Source organism: Pogonomyrmex barbatus, unplaced genomic scaffold (assembly GCF_055798465.1).
Source record: "Pogonomyrmex barbatus isolate J1 unplaced genomic scaffold, ASM5579846v1 scaffold5, whole genome shotgun sequence".
In the NCBI taxonomy this organism is placed as follows: domain Eukaryota; kingdom Metazoa; phylum Arthropoda; class Insecta; order Hymenoptera; family Formicidae; genus Pogonomyrmex; species Pogonomyrmex barbatus.
Window position 1 is genome coordinate 8,130,330 of NW_028297149.1, and position 20,437 is coordinate 8,150,766.

Here is a 20,437-nt window from a genome sequence, read left to right on the forward strand (position 1 = left end):
TGATTTAAGTATTAAACAAACAGAAATTAATTACCATGCAATATGACTTGGACTTTCTCATTATGTATTCTGTATTCTGTATTCTGATTTCGTGCACATTATCATACTGCAATAAGAAGAAATTAGATTTAATTGATCGCAAAATTATGTAAAATGCATCTTATTCTTTTGATCCAAAAAAACCAATTGAGTGTAACACAATTGATGAAATAATGCTGATGGTAATGAATCAATAATGCAGGAATAAACCTTCCACAATGGCTGTATAACGTGCTTGTAGATACTTAAGCGAGGCGACAGAGGCACGTCCGGGGCCATGTGTTACCTAATAATTGCGTTCGGTAGTCACCCAACAAATATTTATTACTACTTACCGGTCGGTGAATGTAAACGGATCGGACCGCTCTAATGGAGAACACCTAATTTCGCCCATGCGGTCGCGATCGAGTTGCCGCTCGTGTCTGAGAAAATTAATTCGGTCCGTAGGTCCGTTTTCTGATAATAATGTCGTCGGTGATATTATCGGAAGAGTGAGTCATCTCTGATCATTCTGAAATATATACGAAAAATATATAACAATTATGCAATTAATTTTTGTTATATTAATCAATTTTTTAAAAAGTTTCTTGAAATAATAATTTTAATAATTTTAATAATAATTTTAATGCGATAAATTTCTGTTTACATTAAGTTTTATCTATGTTTTATCATTATTATTAGCTACACGATCTATTTACGATGCCGTAAGCACGACATGTCGACTTCGGTTATCGACAAACTACGAGACAATTTCCTTTGGACGCTAATCAACCAAGCGTCAGGGAAAAGTACACGACAGGATAATATGGATAAACGACGGCGAAAATGCTAGGACGGATAATACCAAGAACCGGAACGCATGTCAGCTCGTCATCATCGCCGAAACGTCAGTAGGTGTTTGGCCAGGTCGCTAATGTAATATTGTTTGCAGGAGTATCGGATGTAGACAGCAAGTAACTTGGGAAAAATCGTTAAGAAAGTCTCTAAAGCTTACAGACATGGCATTTCTGGTCGTCTTTAAAAGATAAAAATATTATATATAAGACTTATTCATAGAATATACACAAGAAACAAACAGTTTTGCTGGGTATAAATCTGAAAAATAATTTTAATGTGCCGTCAAAATAATTATGTGAAACGTTAAAATTAGTTATTAGAATATAAAAAAATTTTGCAGTATTTTCATTATATTTAAAGAACCTACATAATAATTTTGATCCAATAAAATTAATTTTTAAATCTGGCCAAATTTTTAAATTCTACAACAGAATTGTTCTTTCCGAATATTTCCGTTATATTTTTTGGATATAAAAATTATATCCTTTTTATAGACATATCATATTTATTTAAAATATTTATTTTTTTATTAAAAACTCGAACGACTGCATAAATGTCCATAGTGATAGATATAATTATGTTTTACTAATAATCATGCGTGACACTTTGCATCCATACTATTAATCGTCATAAAATGCAACTTTGCAGAGTCGTCGAATTGCGTTTTCCGCGGACGTTGCCGTAACCCCCGTTGTGCTCATCGTTCCATCTAATTTATACACGGATACAATATGTTCCGATTAATCATTGGCCAGTTACACCGGCGCGAATTAACTTATCGTTTACGCTTGGCACAACTTCGCTCGCGTTGCACCGACCGATACAGCAATCGACTCGCCTTACACTCCGTGTGCTGGAAGCATTGCGAATCACGCGTAATACGTGGAAATCATAAATATAATCGACCAAGTGGGAGCATGCACCAAGCATAAATTGCTTCTTCATTAACAAGATTTCGAACGCGTGCAGTGTTCCCTCGAGCATGCGTTTCCCCGATTCCAGGCAAAAGAAGCAACGGCTCGTTAGTCGTTGCCGAGCATGTGCTTGTGTCAAACCTGTTTCTATTTGTTCGCTAATCATAAGGTTCATTAAACAAGTAATTTCTTTCTGATATTTATGGTTACACATGCGCATTACACGATTACACTTGAGCCAAAGTGTCAAACGTACAATTGTATTACAAGAATATTAATTCGTCGCCGACTGCATTTGTTATGGATGGGAAAGTATCATTAAATAATAATTTATATTTTTAAAAATAAATTTAAACTCGGATATATTCGAAATAATATTTTATTTTGTAATTTATAATGGAAAAATATTTCTTTACTAAATGTTATATGTATTTAAAGAGAGAGAATTATGAATATTTTAGAATTTAACACTTTCTTATCTATTGAAGTGATAACATATAATTATTTAGAGATATGGAAGTTTATTATCTAAAAAAATTGTATTTTTTTCTCGATATTAAGATATCTGTTAATTTTAATTATAATTTTGACGTGAATAATATATATTTTGCTCCTGACTGTCAGTTATGTTGCGATACAAAACGATATATATTTCCGTTTAAGATATCCAGATGATCTTGATAGGTGTTCGAAAACCTGATTTGAATACTTCTAGTAACGCTCGGTTGCGTTTGTTGCTGTATGTTCATACCTCTGTAAAATTGTAATTATGCAAATGTTGTAGGATATAATCGGCACAATCAAAGCGTTGCGCTTCGCAACGGAAGCAAATTTAAGATTTGAAGACAAGCTCTATTCAATCCATATAAATTTACATATAAAAACAATACTTACTAGAGAACTTTCGCGATTTTAAATTCTCCATCGATCGCATTAAACTCGTGAACTGCAGCAGCATTGATCAACATTGGTTGCGGATTCTTGTCACGGCGCGATCGCGAGGTCATTTCTTCTGTTCACCGGTCAGTTAATGGCTCCGTTTCTTTCCTATGCCGATCCGTCATTGACTTCCGGACGTGTCCGCGGCCAACCGTTTCGCGACGCCGTAACTCGTGCCAATCGACGGCAGATTTGCGTGACCGTGACGCAAATCGGGCAAAATGCACCACGGTGCCTCCCATTTTGCCCGATTTTTGCAGCACGGTATTTTAATGTCTCCTCGCAGCGCACAGTGATTCAGCCATCGTTTCGCTCTCTGTAATTTATCGTCTCGCCGACCAGCCGCGTCCTTCCACATCATTTTCATAGTTTGCACGTGCTGCGGATAGAACCAAATGTTGCGTTAATCCATCAGGCAACCTATAATTATATGACAATAGTAAAAAATAATTTAATGTTCAATAATTTTTTAAGTATTGATATATCTTTGATAAATACAATATAATTTTATGTTCATGTTGATTTATTATATTTAAATAAATACTTATATATATTTAAAAGACATTTTGCTATCTCTCGAAAATTTATTAATTTACAATAGGATTACATTGCAAGAAAAATAATAAAAATAATAAGAATTAAATTATGCTTGTTAAATATGATTATAGCATAAATGTTGCGAAATAAACAAAAAACACAATCAATTATTTAGGAAAAAGCGTGATGGAAGAATTATTGAGAGCATTAAACTATATGCTTGTTAAATATAATTACAGCATAAAAAAACACCGTTGCGAAATAAAAAAAACATAATTATTTAGGAAAAAGCGATTAAATGTAAAAACTAAAATTGTTTCTCAATCAAAATCATTAATTCTAAAGAATTCCATTATTTTGCATTTATAATCGTATTTAGTACGTAATCGGGGAATATCCACATAACTGAATCAATGTAATGTACGACATTGTTACTTTCAATGCATCTCTGTCAATTCGTGCATTTATTTCTACAATAATAATTAAGTATATAAAGCGGGAATAATAATGGGAAACAATTTTATTTTGTTTTAAATCATTATTCTGTTTTAATTGTAATCATTAAAGACATCAAAATATTATATTAATAATATAATATATAATTTAATTAAATTATAATTTTTTTTATTAATAATGAAATAAACAACAAAATTTTCATGTTTAAAATAAAAATATTAAAAATTTCTTAAAATTGTATATTAATAGTTTGTAGGATTATTAATTAATACAATTGAGTTTAGAAATTACTATATAAGTAAATATAGAGATTAATAAGACGTTTTAGTACATGACTATATCGCATGCTTATTCTTTCAATTATTTCTCACAGGCACTCCTGACCGGACACACTTAATATGCGTCTTTCATTTAATTTGTCTAGCAATTATTCAAATGCGTGAATAATTACGCAGCACTCGCTCAGTTTACCATGATAAATGGTATATCCGCGATAATTATCTTAGTTTGATTAACATTTGATTAACCGCTGATTATTCAATTATGGGAAAACATTTTGTTACGCTCAATTGAACCATGCAGGTATAATAAAACATGCGTTTAGTAACGGCTTCTTAATATAATGATACAAAGAAATTAAAACATGTATCAATACATAGTTAAATAGAAAGTATACGTGAGTTTTATTGACATTAGCGTGTAATTAAATATAATATTTCAATTAAATTATAAAATTAAAAGACTAAGACTGTTTTAGATTTGACTGTATACTTAACGAATCTCTTTTAACGACGGTGAGATAGCTTTTGAATTATTTACGTTATGATGTCCAACGAAGAAGTATAGTTACCCTCGAATAATTTCGATATCATAAATAACAATTCCGCGGATATCCGGATGGACCTCCTCCATCCATCCTCCATAAGAAACCACAGAGACCCGGCAGGAAAGATGATTGGCGACCGGGAGGGAGAAACGAGTTTATCCGGGTGGAGCCCTCCGCGCCTCAACCCCCCGCTGTCGAACGCGCGATGGGAATAAAATGTGAAACTGTAAATTGTGCGTGGAAAGAATCGGTCCCTGGGCGGTCGTGGTGGTCGACCATGCTTTTCGTGGAGTGGCCGTGGGGTGGAATGGCGGACGCGGGGGTTGAAGGACTGGATAGGTGGCGGGAAGCAGCACGAGAAAAGATCGGTTCTCGCTCGAACAGGGCGAGGATCTTCAAGGATTTAAATGCGCGTTCGGGCGAACGAGACTGAGGGTGTATCTCTCGTAGGGGGTCAAACAAAATTTGTTAGGTTGCGTCAGACTATCACTCCCTAGTGAATATGAAAAAAGAATTCCTTACAAAGCTTTCAAAGATCGAAGACGGTGTGTCGGTGTTCCTGCCGACACCCCTTGCCCCCGGAGCGACCGGGTTGTGAGGGTTGAGGTGATGGTTGTACGAGGAGAAGCTGGTGGCCAGCGGGTAGGAGGGATGTAACACGGTGCCAGGAATATAAAGCGGGGGATAAAGGAGATGGCGGTCACATATGCGACTCGTAAAAGCTCTTCTGAAAAGCTGCATCCGTTTCTACCACCATCCTGCTCTCTTTCTCCTCTTTTTTCACGACGATTTCGTCGGAAGAGAAACCTGGCCTCCTCCATTCCAACGCGAACGTGGCTTTTACGATTTCAACATCACAGTTGATCACAAAAATTTAACTCTCGAATATGATTTAATATGGAGTGATGTGAGAAATATTCGCATATATATATTAATTTAACAGATTGCCTAAGTTTTTATCATAAAATTTATTTTATTGTCATGTTTTACAATTATTTATAATGTATATAAAAATAAATGCATAAATAATCAATGTCATTCCATAATATGAAAAAAAGAGCATAATGTTTTTATATTTTTAAATTTTTTATGGTAAAGATAGTATTAATTGTTACAGTTCCATGATGAATAAAAAAAAAACAGATTAATGCTTTATTTAACATCTCGCATGATGACAAAGTGCGATCGTTGCATAACTACAGGTCTCTGAGAGCATGGCGACATTGCGTTTCTATGGGAACGTGGCTTACCCCGGTTATCTCCCGATACCAGCGAATATTAAGAAATGCCGTTCTCGAGCGGTATTTCCGTACATTTGCGGCCGGAAAATGAGCCATTCGTTTGCCGATTGGAATGAGGTACTGTCTATGCATGGCACGGACGCACCACCATCCAACCGTCCCATAAATAATCGTCCTCCTCTTTTAGCCTAAACCTCTTTGCTCTCTTTTTGTTCTCAACCCTCCTTTTTCCTTTCATCGCCTTCTCGCTTATTTTCCCTTCCTGTTTCACTCAGTGCGTGTATATTCGAGGATATCGTACGAGCTTCTTAGGATAAGGAAGATACATAAGCAGAATAGGACAATGCAAAAAATTGGCAATAGAAATAACTTATGAAAATGTGTAATTATTATGAGAAATATAATAAGAAAATACAAATTGCAAATAAAGCTAAAAATTTTTTTTTCAATTGTTGAATTCTTTGCAACATAATTTTACATGTATATATATATAAAACTTTTATTTTGATAGAATAATTTAATGATAAAATCAAGTTAATGCTTTTATCATTTAATCAAAAAAAGAAAATCAAAGTTATTAAAAAATTAGCAAATGGTCATTAAGCAAAAATTTCTTTTTGAATGAGATTTTACACGATTGTTATAATAAAAAGAAGATATCTGTTTTGCAATATTCGCTTCAAACAAACATCTCTTCCTTTCTCGTGCGCCATTCTTTTAATCTTCCAGACATAAATGGTGAGTTACAAAAAACATCTCGTTTTGAATGCGACTGCTTTTTGCGGTAGTACTGACCAACGCTTCCAGACAATTCTTGGCGGGTTTGTCGATCGTTTAATCGTCTATTTCCACCTGTCAGCCCGAGCCGATGGAAGCACAAAGGCGATCTCTATCCTGAGGAGAAACTCTCGCAAGAAAGCGAGGCAACATTCGGCTAGGAGGGTTGCGAGAATGGCCAGTGAGGGAAGAGGATGTGCAGGCAGGGCAAGAAGAAGTCTGACATTCGAGGAGTCGACAAAGATTATGAAGCGCATACTGCGGCGAATAAAAATGGTTTCCGCGGCGGGGGAGAAGCGGAAAACAGAGACATTGTTCGTCGCAGGGAGTTCCTGGAGAAAGGCTCTTTATGGAAGAACAAGAGAAAGAGAAAATAGTTGGACTAACGATAAATGTTCTGCGCACAGCCTACACTTTTAGAACATAATGTTGGGTCTTAATTTATTTTCATTTTTTACGCAATAAATAAAAGATCTTATGACTAATTTTGTATTAAAAAGATGAATATTAAAAGAACATGAACAAGAAAAATATTTATGAAAAAAAAATTAAAGATAATTATGAAAAAAGAAAAAATAAAATAATTTGTTTTTATAAAAATATATTGAAAATTAAATAAAGATTACTTTCATTTTGTAATCGGGACTCTTCTGGTGAATGGAGGTCATATGACTGTTAAGTTATTATTTACCGCATATCTGACATCGACGCGTTATGCATTGAGAATTGCAAAATCAATTATAATTTTAATCCGACCTACGAACAGGGCGAATGGATCGGAGTACACGAGAAAAAACTGCGAAATGCAAATGACAAGCAAGATTCACGCAGATTGTGGAAAGCTGATAATAGATCCTGCTTCTGAGTGAGATTCGTCAAGTGGAAAGCTTAAAATAATTAATCGTACTTAACGGTAATGACTCAACGAGATTTAAGCCAATAAAATGCGTTCCGCTTCCGACACACCAGTGCGTCGGATTACAGCAAAAATAAATAATATTTTTTATGATGCAGGAAATTGCCATCCCACTGTAATGAGTACGCTTCAAAGATAATTGTTAATCAAGGAACCAAATTACCAGCGAGAATATCTACGCAATCTTATGCGTCCATGTATGATGCTGTAATTGTAGAATATTCCAGTGTGCATATTATTTTACAACATAGAATTCGGTAGTCATAAGTGTTTACACTCCGAAAGGAAATCAGAAATCTATTTAGCTTGCATTTTGATTACTGCAATACAAAATATATTTTAATATATGCAACTTGTAGGTTTAATATACCGTGACTAGTATTTTCAGCAAAATAAATCAGCGACCGATCTGTCGTCGTAGCAAAGCTGCGATTATGGGCAAAGAAAAGAGAGAGATACAGGCCTGAGAGCTTGAATGACGCCAGAACTACGTAGGGTGTGTTTTCTTGCTCGATGGACACCTTTTTCTTACACCAATTGTGTACTACGTGGTCGCCGCGACACAAATAGCGTATGATTGAGTGAACGCCGCGAGGGATTTTCTGACGTAGGAATGGCGGAGTGAGTGAGTTTCGGAGTGTGCGACGCGACAAGGGGTAGATTGGTAGAAGGAACGTAGACATTTAGTTGTACTGAGAGGGTAAGGCGCCCCATGCAACCTCGCGGGAACGTAACAACCCCTAAGACGACGCTACCAAATATACAGTCATCCCTTTCTTCTTTTTGAAATTTCTGCACGTCAACATGTGCGTCCTTCCTACGAATTCCTGGCTTTCTTTCTAACACGAAGAATGTTTATCAAATGATATGTTAAATAAATAAGTTATTAATTTTTAATATTTTGCATATAAAGTGAATATCAATCGAATAAAGTTTATAGATGTTTAATCTTTCTTCTATAATGCACATATAAATTTATAACATGATTACAATTTTTTAAATACAATAATTAACGCATTTGTACAAAACAGAAAAAGAATAAAATTATCTCGTATAATGAAGGTTAGATATCCGTGTGTTTCGAAAGACAAAATTGAACTATAGTATATATCATCATCATCGAAGCTTTATTCGCTCTTTTCCATTTCGAAGTAAACGAAATCATTGATAGGCGGGGTCGATCAAGTAGACGTAACCCCTGAACTCTCGTCTCGATGCGTTCTCTCTTTTCATCTCGCTCTTTCTTTCGTCTTCGCCGTCAGTAAAAACGGAAGCGGAGGGCTTGGCGGTTCCTGGTTTATTCGACCGGCGTTTCTGCCCGCGTATCGCGGTATCCTATCGTATCGATATGACTTCCCTGAGGGTTGCTCGAAGTAAAATCATTAGTAATGCCATTGTGTTGCCCTCTATTCTCAACCATTTTCGTTCCCCGAGACAACCGACATGCCCGCGGCCATTTTTTGCAAAATTCGAGCGATGAAAGGCAAAAGAAATTGGCTATTTTTAATTTATCATATTTAAAGTTAATATGCGTGAATATAAGTATGAGTTATAAGTGACATAAATAAAATTTATAATGCGTGTACGTGTGTGTGTCAGTGTCTGTTTTGTAAAAATATAGTATAGTAATTTATTCTATTTTTTTATATGTTCTATATGTTTTATGGATTGTTGTTGGATATTCTAAATTAATTAATTTATAAATTATAAATTATAAATTATAAATTTAAATTAATCTGAATGTAAGAGCAAAACAGTCTATGTATAAAATTTTCAAGCAAATTTAATGTAGCGCATAAATGTGTAATATTGAAAATAAGTATAAAGTGAATATTTGTTTTACATTTTCAAAGTCGTGAGAATATCAATAATAACACGTTGGAAGAGTACATTTATATGAAGAACTAACATATAATTCTTGTAATTTATTTCGCAAATTGACGAGGTATCTCGTGTGTCATAAAGTAGAATAATATCTTCCAAATAGCCCGACTATATTTTATATCGATCAAAACAGCCTCCATCGTGCACTCAGTATCGCACGTATGGCCTAAAACGTTTCAAGCGGAAACTTTTCACTTTGATTCCAGTATTTATCGGCTCTCGTTACGATCACTGTAATCGACATGCAATTAGCCCGAGCAGATTAATATCGCTCGAATACTGGTAATGGGTACTTTGCCGATATGTATGTAGGTGTGCACATTTCGTTCACAAATACACAGATATACACCTCTTGAAAGAGATGCTGTCTGTTGCACAACAGGAAGAAGAAAACAAAAAATGAATCATATCTGTCCAATATTTTCGAAAGCCTATTATCTAGAATCGAGAATATATTCTTGATTTTAATTCAATCTGAATACAGAGTAATTAATAATTTGCGGAAATTATGTTCATTTGCGTGTAATTCTTGCTATAATTAAAATGTTGCTATAAAAATATATATAGATATACAGAAAATCTTACTTATGTTTATCATTTCTTGTTGAACTCAATGTGTTAATCACCGATAAGATTGGAAGACAGAATTTGTGCATTTTAATACGCATTCGTTATCATTTTACATCGCTATCTGCAAATCGTCGTTCAAAAAGTCGGGACAATCGGAATTTTATATAAATGATACTGTCGCGATCGGTAATCCGGCGTGCATTCTAGACGTGCTATAGGACATCCCGCAGCACAGCGTCTCCGTTCGAGACGATGAGAAAATACGACGGCCATTCGATATTTCGCGAGATATAATATAGATACACGTGCGCGATATTCCTTCCGTATATGTACGACGTATCGATACAGTGGATAGGTAGAAGGGTGCGGGGGAATATGATGCGCTTCTATCCAGATATGTGAACGACGCAGATATAATACAGGTACGTACCTATATACAGGATGCCCGAGTCCGGGATTCTCTGCCGCGGACGTCTGCTTCACGATAAGATACGGCGCGCAGCTCCGGCCGAGATCTCTCCGGTTTTGCAGAAAATTCGCGGACCCCCTTTATCGGGTTTCCTGATAGCGTTCCTTTTTTCCTTACGAGCGGCGGCGCAAGGCGGGACGAATCGGGAGGAGGAAAAAAAGAAGTTGAAGTCCACGCCGGAGTGGATATCGACATTTGGTTCCGTATAAGCGACTCGAATCAGATTAGAAGCCCGATCGCTGGATGCCAGCAGCGACTTCGATATAATCAAAACGAATTTTCGACGATTCTCTTGATAGTTACGATGTAATAACTGTCGCTAGCATAAGTTGTCCCAAGCATCGGAACTTATAAGGCTGATGCCGAGAAAAATTGTGGAAATGTAGAAGAATGTCGATGACGGCGGAAATATTGTTGATGACAGCATATAATAAAGAATTCATCACTTTAGTTTTATTGTCAAACTTCAAACTGTCAAAGAACTATAAGAATAGTTCTTATAGTAGTAGAAGCATAGAATTTCAAGAATTAATTTAATTATGTTACGAAGACTGATCTAATTTCTTTTCGACGATACGATAAACAGCTTTACCTACAACATGGACCAACGGCAAGGATCAACGGAATTTAAACGTTACGTTAGAAAAATCTCAGATTAGATACCGGTTGCATCTTACGATGCGTCTATCCGTTCTTCGACAATGAACGTTGAACAAAACAGCAATCAATAAAGACGAAGTTAGGATCTGTACGGCGGATTCCTTCAATCAAATTAGGAACATCAAAGTACCCAGCAAAGCGAAGGAAAAGGACGAAAGGACGAAAGGTGGACGAGAGGAGAGCTTGTGCAGGGTGGAGGTCGACATTCCTCGAAGGGTGGCTGCCAGGAATTAGCCTCTATCTCCAGAATCCGAACCCCCGAGACAAAGAGCTATCCCCCGTCTTCTTTCCTTTCTAGCCCCTGATTCTCTTCGTCATCTTCTTCAACTCGTGTACCTCGAGCGTCCTTACGCTTCTTGATATCAACTCGCTTAAAGAATCGTCTTGGGCGTGGTCATCGAATCAAATTCCAATAATTTGTCCAAACTCCAAAGTGTTAAAACCACCTTAAAAAAATATCATTAATCATAAATTTTGTCATTCGCAAAGAAGAATATTGTATTCGTACGATCCTTCTGGATTAACAAAAAATATATAAAATAATTTTATTCAAAAGTTATTTTAAAACTGATCTGAAAATTCAAATGTACGCTATTTTTATATATTATTGCTTTCATAAATATATGATTTATGTTAAATATAAGATATGAAATGTTTGATAGGATTTAAGCAAAGTGAAAAGCATTTTTAAGGGTATCAGGTAACCGCTATGGAAAAACTCGTTTCATAATTTTCGCACAATACGTTTCTCGTTAAAAACGCACGCACGATATTATCTTGTGAATTGCACGTTGGGCAACAATCAGGATGAAAAACTCCCGGTCTGTTTGATGTCTCAGCACGCATAGCGCGTGGCCGGTTGATGAGCCGCGTGTCATGCGCACATCCGTAAAAATCGACATTTTCCGCGGGATATGTGAAGCGTGTCGTCATTATACATTTATTTATTATAATTCCGCGATTTCCCGTACATAAGAAGGCGAACGAAAATTTCTTGCTGCGCAGAAATAATCGACGTACGCTAGCTCTGTAATGAAGCTTACAGTGCTTTGGTTATGAGATTATGTATAGTAAAAGTAGATTAACAGTATAGATAGAGTAACAATTGTGATAGCAAATACAGCCGTGATGATAGGAGGTAATGGCAATGGAAATAGTATATTATAATTATTATTTAAAAGCATTATTAAAATATTATGCGAATCATGATTTTATTAAAGGTAATAAAAAAGTGAAATATTAATTCAATTTATTTAATCACAAATAGAGGTAATGTAGAGATTATACGATAGCGTACAAATTTTTTTAAATAATAATAAAAGGTAGACGTTATATGTTTTATCGTAATTGAATACTGTAGTACAGTAGTATTTAAACGCGACATAATGATAATAATAAAACGAACAAGCAATTTTCCGATATCTCTTAGATAACGCGAAATGAAACATCTCGGAAATCCCTCGTTCGAATAAACGCGAACGCTTCGAAAAGGAGTCTTAACTCGCAAGCGGGTAAATCTCCCTCGATCGCTGTTCTCTCCGCAACGGACGTAGTAGTCTTTTCGAGCACATTGCCATCATAGAAGCTCTCGATCGCACGGTCGAAAGTTCCAAAAATTGTGTAAACGACCGTTCCTCGCTGCGACCAGGCGGAGTGTCATTGCGCCGGGGGTGAAAAGATTTGACGCGTAGACAATGGCCGTTGCATCTTCGAGCGGTGCGATGAGAAGAGGGGATAGCAAGAGGGTCCTGGTAGTTGCAAAGACGGGGTGATGGCAGGAAGAGGAGAGAAAGGGAGCCCGCGCAAGCGCCCCCAGGAAAGTGGAGGCATAAGCGGTCGCACGGGAGAAACCACCCCGCCGGTGGTGCGGCTGTGAGCTCGAGACATCCAGTAGAAAGAAAGAAAGAGAGAGACAGAGGGAGGCAGCGTAAGACGGGGGCGAGTAAGGGGATGTAAATGCCCCCGTGATGTATCGGATCGATGCGGCAGCATCCAGACACCCCCCGCCTTACTACGCGACCTAAAAACGTTCTCCGAGGCAGGAATGAGTTACGGCTATCCTTTTCCTTTCATCGTAATTCCGTGCCGGCCGGTTAGTCTTATTCATAACTGCGAGAAATTTGAAATCTTTGCTACGACAAGACGTAACGATCCGATAAAATGAAGACATTTTTAATTTAAATATTTAAAGACTTTTAAATTTTAAGAAAAGAAGTAAGTTTTAATTTATATCAAATTTGGTAAAATTTGATTTTTTACCATAAATGACGTTAGCATCTGCATCGACTCTATTTTATTTAAATTTTCTGCAATTATCTTCCGTTTCTCATTAGATATTATTAAGAAGATGTCGCAAGCGGTCGGGCGGCGAGACTTGTAATAACCGCGTTTAAGCCTGCGATGATACTGCCGAGTATCGTTAGAGAAAGTTCTCGTCGCAGTTTCGAGATTTCCTCGTTTGCCGAACTTTTTTGCACCGAATCTCGACAACCCAACCGCCGGTCCCATCTCGCCATGCCGGCAGTACATAGCCGCGCCACATACACGCGGTACGGCCTGGGCTGTACGTCCCGAAGCAAGTTTACGGATAGATACATTTTCCGCGAGCCAGAAGCGCGGCGGCAAGCGAAGTTACTCGGAATTGCGGGCGAGGCGACGATGTTCGTGCTTTTACTTGCCAGCAACTTTTCTGCGACCGGAGGGACGACTCTCTCGCGCAAAAGCCCCTGGAACACCATCGACGGGAACCGACGTATGCTATTAATGAACATGTGTGAACCACCATCTTGCGCGCTGTGCAGTTTTCACGGCACTTCCTGGGTGACTTTTAGGTTTTACAATTTGCTACTTAGCTTACAACATGCCACCGTCATAGATCTTGTTGATTATGTTGATAATGTTGATGATGTTGTGTAAAAAAGTTTTTCGTATTATCTCTAGATTACTATATTAAAATTAAATTTACCTGGAAATGTTTTATAAAACATCAAAGAAAGATACGCATATTGTTTTTAATTTTTATTATCCTTAAGAAGAAAAGTATATATATTATATATGTATATTTCAATTACTCGCAAAATATTATTAAATTTAAAAATCTATATCTAAAGACATATGTAACATGAAAAGCTTTATTGCGATCAAATATCGCATTAGAAAAATCTCAAGAAATATGGTTTTATTCACGAAACACATGGCGGCGTTATTCAATCCGCACGAGCTTTCATATTGCGGATTATTTGTTTCACCACCTGGTATCAACATGAAATTAAAAAGTACAATTGTACCACGTGCGCGTCATGTTTCACTGTAGAAACGCCGTAGCCATCGAGTCGTCGATCGCGCGTACATTTTCCGATTCTTGCGCGAACACAGATCTGCATTTATTGATAACGTTAACGTCGAGCGCAATAAAGCAGCGGTAATTGCCGAGTTAACTTATGGCTGCGTTTGCTCATTAACACCCGACGATGCGGCTACTTTAATTAGCAAGCCGAAGGTACTCCGCAGCGCGCACGTTCCGTATAAAAGTCCGTCTTAATGGATGACCGCGATAGCGTTTAGTAGATGCATTTTCATACGGCCGCCGGCAATGACGTACTCACATCCGGATGAGAGCCGGATCGTACGATGCAACGCTAGCAAGGGAGTAAAGGATACTTACGGTAAATGTGCGTACACTTAAACGCGGAGAAGTAATAGAAGGCGATTTTATCAAATCTTGAAGCACACATTATGTAGGACGGACCGTTTGTTCTCTGATAATTAGAGGAAAATCCGAGCTTACCGGGTATAGTAGCGTAAAGTGGAAAATAATTACGGCGGTAAATATTAAAGACCGTTTAGGTACGCCATTTATTGCGAATGCTATATTACTGCACTATCACTGTATGTATATCATGTAGGTTTGCAAAACATAAAGATTGATGAAAATATCGCGTCTTTTGTAGATTAAATTTTTAACTTTTTGATAAACTATTCACAATTTATTATTTGTTATCTTGCTCAAAACTTTGTGAATTGAACTCTAAAATATTTAACCATCTTAATTAATTATATTATTGTGCATAAAGTTTTTTAATGTCATAATAAGATTATGAGAATGATTATTTAATGTTATATTTCAACAATAGTTTTTTGCATATTTAAGAAAGGTTATTATATATATATATATATATGAAGCATACAAAGACTTTTGGATACGTAAATGTAAAATAATTATATACATATAATATATAAAATATGTAAAAAGTAAAAATCATAAACAGATAAGCTAATATAAATTATACTATCATGATAGTTATACTATCAGTTATAATATCATGAATTTGTTATCTTAAAAACATTTTCTTATATTATCTATATATACTTTTAGATTTCAGACTTATATATGTCTATAAACGTTCATGAGAGGAAAACACTTTATATAACGATAGATATCAGTACATATAATAAAGAACAGAAAAAATACATGTAGAGAAATCAAACTAATAATAATTTATTTATTTAGATTAATTTATTTATTAATTTATTTAAATATTATTATGTTTTCGTAAATTTAAACAGATTGGAGATTAGGATATGATGATTTCATTGTTTAATAAATTATATCTCTTGATGAATAAGAAACCTTCTTTTAACTAGATAAATAATTTGCATAATAAATTTCTATATATAAAAGAATATTTTTTGAGCATATAATTGATAGCATATTAAACATATTTCCTACACATGCAAATAAAGCAAAATTATAAAAATGCAATGCAGTAGTACTATATTTATATATAATAATATATATCATATTTATATATATGATAATAATATGTACTTTCTAATTATAATACATTGTAATATTATATCGATTTATACTTTCTTATTGCCGACTATTCATAATTGCCTATGTAATTACGAACAGAAATAGAGCATTCTCTAGCGGAAAATTAAAGAGGCGCTAGTGTAAGTAAAAAGGGGGCTTCTGTGCATTAGCGACGAGCAAGAAAAAAAATGATGTAAACTCATACTAACGCATACGTAATAATATGCATCCGCTGCCAATGCATTTCTATGCAGGTGTAACCGACACTCATTTGTGTTCGAAGAAAATGCAACTTGATGGCGATAAGGATATATCGCAATATGCAAACGGCGAAAAATAATTTTACGGTAGTAGAAATGTATGCTCATGTTTATTTATGGTTAGACAATGTACAAGAACCACTGCCGGTACAAGTATATAGATAATTTCATCGAAATCTTATCGCAGTGCCTTATCGATGTGTGATCGAATTGCGACCTCTCATTTAGCGCAAAGCGCGTTATGTAGGAACGGCGCACAACTGCGGAAAATTAAAGGGAAATGCGGCAGATAGACGATCTCGATTATGTCCGCGCTAAATATAGAACCAGACCGCACCAAAGATATTTAATTAATGCAATATTCTTCGTGGCGGAGCAAAAAATTTGCGTGCTTTCGCGAAGAAACGCCCATGAGATTCCCGCGTTTCCTTGCTGATGGCTGATGGTGCATTTGATAAATTTGGTTCACTTCGAGATATAATCTTAAGAAGGATAATTGATGAGTTCTCATCAAATATAAATATTTAAATCTACAATACGGAAGTTTATCTGCTGCAGATGACACATGTCATCCTACGGTAATTTGAGAAACGAAGATATTATCAGACATTCCTTAATTAGAATAAGTTTATATGATTGTGAATGTTAAATGAACAAGCTAATCTGAAAATAATGAATTTTTATCTCATATTATTTAGATTTAATAGAAATATTTTAGCAACTAGATTGTTATCTTTCTCTTTATTTTCCAGTTTCTTAAAATAGAAAATAAAAAAATAGAAACATAGATATATAGGTATATTTGTGACTGATAAGGAACATTTATAACGCATTCGAGAATCTTAAGTGTCCAAAACCATACTCGTTCCGCTCACGCAAACTTTCAGTTAGCATCAGCACCCCCGGTGTTTGCAGAGATTGGCAGAGTATCTGCCCCAAACACGCAAAGCGATCTGTGAAAGCAGAAATTATGAAAAATATAATAGTTAAATTTTTACGTGACAAAAGATAACATATAATAATAATATTATCTAAATAAGATTATTTAACATTTCTTGCGATTATTTTTTCATAGTCATCGTATATTTATTGCCTAAAAATATTAAAGTTTGTTCCTCAAAATTCTATTTCTTTAACGACTTTTCGCCCATGAAAGTTCAGATAAACATTTTCGTATGAGGGAAGCACACGTTATCGTTTCAATGCAAACCATCTAACGAACCATTGATTCATCCTGCTTCCGTAGCATTCATCCTAAACGGATTTGGCTTCATTAACCACCCGTGGACGCACCCCTACTGCAACCCCCACAATTTTGTCCGATATAGCGAGCACGACATTCTCTCGTATCGTAACTATGGCAACAATAGCAAAGGCAACCGGAATTAAGACTTACATAAGGAAATATTATTCTCCGAAAAGCATAAAAATTTGATTAATAAACTAATGAATGAACTTTATTTTGCAAGTATAATTAAATGGTATTTAAATAAATTATACAGAAATATAGACCAATAATAAAAATGTTTTTTTAAGTAAAATTTTTAACATATCTACATTCTGAAATAGAATTAAAATTACTGTTATATAAAGAGAGATTGTTGTACAATGAGAGAACGTCTCATATGAATATCAACCAATCAAGTTTCTCTAAGGAAACTCCCCTTATGGAAGTTATATTTAAAATACAAAAGAGAAAGGTAGTATTCGAGGGCAATGTTCACCCTTTATAAGGGTCGCACTTGCACATGCGCTAGATGTATATATAAATTAGAGGGTTCCTTTTGACCAATAATCTTATTTGAAAATATAAAGAGTTGCGTACGAAAATATAAAGGATTGAAATGTATAAACTTAAATAGAAAAATTTTTAATAATTAATAAGAAAGTTTTTTTATTAATTTACTTTCTGTTTAATACTAACTTCTTATATTCTTTGATTAATTTTGTTATTTAGGAGAATAAATAAAATTAATTAAATATGTAGGATTATCAAGTTTGCAAATAAAAAATATGACTGCAATCCAATGTTATGTTTAATAAATATGATAATTTTAACACATATTTGTAATAAAGAGATTACGATATAAATAAAAAAAAAGTAACTATCAATTATTATATTATTTGTAGAACGTATTCAAATTTAATCGTATGCATAGATTTAAACAACAGATGCAACAGAGCCAATCAAAAATTTAGGGGATGCTTTTTCTTATTAGGGAGGATTGCGACCCTTCCGCAAAGGGTTGCATACGCACATGCGCGATAGGCATGCAAAACGGATAGGATAGGGGTGAGGCAGCCAATGACGTGGCTTTAAAGTTAATTTCAGTCCGTCCCTCGTGACCATCGTAACCATTCTGGAATGAGGCCGATCCAAAAGGGTCGCCCTTATCGGGAGGGAGCAGGCAGTGGGACTTAAAAAATGATCCATCGCTACCACCAATCACGCGGCGGGTGGTAGCGAGTCCCTCTCTGATTGAGACGAGCTTGCAGCGCGTCTGGAAAACGATCCACCCGGTGCGGAACCGCGGGGAGAGAAAAGTGTTAGCCATAAAGCACGACCATATATCAGCCCGAGAAATATTATCGTGCGCGCAGTCGATACTGCGTGCTTCACGCGTCTGCGAAAAAAATCTCCGTCTACAGTTACTTCATCGTGTAACACACTTAAATAATATTATCGAATATCGAGTATTTTAAACGACGTTTTTTCACTAATAAATATTAATGAGATCATTGTTTTTCTTGCGAAGTAGAATTGTAACTTACTTCAAACAAGATTATTGTATTAAAAATTTAATTGCAATATTCAGCAAGTATGCTTGCTTCTAAACAAATTGGCCGAACAAACGCGAGAAGATAAACAATGCGGTTTCCTCGTACAAGGTCTGCCAAAGCAGCCGATAAGTCGATATCTCGTGGTTACTCTAGAACCGAAGGGTCTAAGCACTAAGATCGAAACATTCTTTTGTCTAGAAAGCTTAAAAGCTTTGTTCTAAAGTAGGGTCCAGGTCCCTCATAAGATCCTCTTAACGTTCTCAGAATATCAACGGCATTTGATTAACAGTAGTCTAATAAAAAAGATATATTTTAAAATATAAATTTTAAAATTTCTCTTTACGTTTCTTATAATTACTACACACATTTGTCACACGTCTTTTAATAAAATAATTAAATAATATATTTATTGCAAAAATTACACTTTATGATTAAAAACATGAAATATTCTTAATCAACACATTTCTTTATCTTGATCTTGATCTTTATCTTGATTAATAGAGATCAAAGAAACTTTACGTAAAGAACTTATATAAAGTAAAAAAAAAAATAATATCTATACAAGAGGGTTACAATATACCAATGCAATAAGAAATTCTCATTATTAGACGTGTATATCCGTTAGAAATAAAAACGTCGTTAATGTCGACGACGATGGGCACAACGCGAAGGCCCACGCCAAGCGGAAAGCAAAGCGAGCAACAAAATAAAAGCTACTGCGGAGCCGGCGTTATAGACATGCTCGCGCCTCCATCCCCTTGCCGCCCTCGCGCTTACTCGCTGCGGGGTAGTTGGCGTCCATTCCTTCTTTCTTTTAATCTTACTTTTCCCGCAAACGGGCAGCCAGGCGTTAATTCAACGGCATTGATTGCCACACGGCAATCCCCCACCAGTTTTGTGCGAACGAGCGAGAAAGAGAAAGAGAGAGAAAATGAGGGAGTGAGATCACCCCTCGACTCCTTGCGCTTCTAGCTTCTAGCGTACCCGGTAAGGAACGACGCTTCCCTTCCCTTCTTCGATTCCCCGCATCGTTTCCTCGACTACATTCTCTTACTTGGCTATTCTTTCGAATCACAGCATGATAGGAATGCTTATTTCCACGCTTCAATTGCGGTTTTTAATATCGTAATAGGAGTCGGTGACAATGTTACACTTTCTAATGTATTAAAATATTTTATCTGTAAATTATTTTTAGTTTATTTTTTCCATCTACGTTTACTTTTTTCCAATTTGCCATTCTATTTTTCTCAAATAAATTTTTTACAAATACCTTTTACAATTGATATTGACGTAAAAAGGAAAATCAGTTCGTTGAGTAAATGATGTAAAAAGGAAAATTCAATTCGTTCCTGTTATTACATGAAAGATACGAAAGCGTCAAAAATGAACGAGGTACACACGTCAGGCAGTTTTAATATTACATTTACCAAGCAGTTTTAATATCACGCGTAATAAGAAGATGAGCAGCAACTTTATGACGATGGTCGAGCTCAGCGCTCTCGTTTGATGCAAACG

The 20,437-nt window shown here is 35.6% G+C and overlaps 1 protein-coding gene across 1 annotated transcript in view; it reads right to left on the reverse strand.

The window, feature by feature from the left end:
• The window catches only part of LOC105427206 (uncharacterized), a 67,568-nt gene that overhangs the window by 18,417 nt on the left and 28,714 nt on the right, over positions 1-20,437 (reverse strand). Inside the window, exons 3-5 of the mRNA XM_089081790.1 lie at positions 2,685-3,108; positions 375-550; positions 35-106 (exon numbers count right to left, since the gene is read on the reverse strand). The gene's annotated coding sequence lies outside the window, so the exon portion shown is untranslated. The remainder of the gene's footprint in view (positions 1-34; positions 107-374; positions 551-2,684; positions 3,109-20,437) is intronic.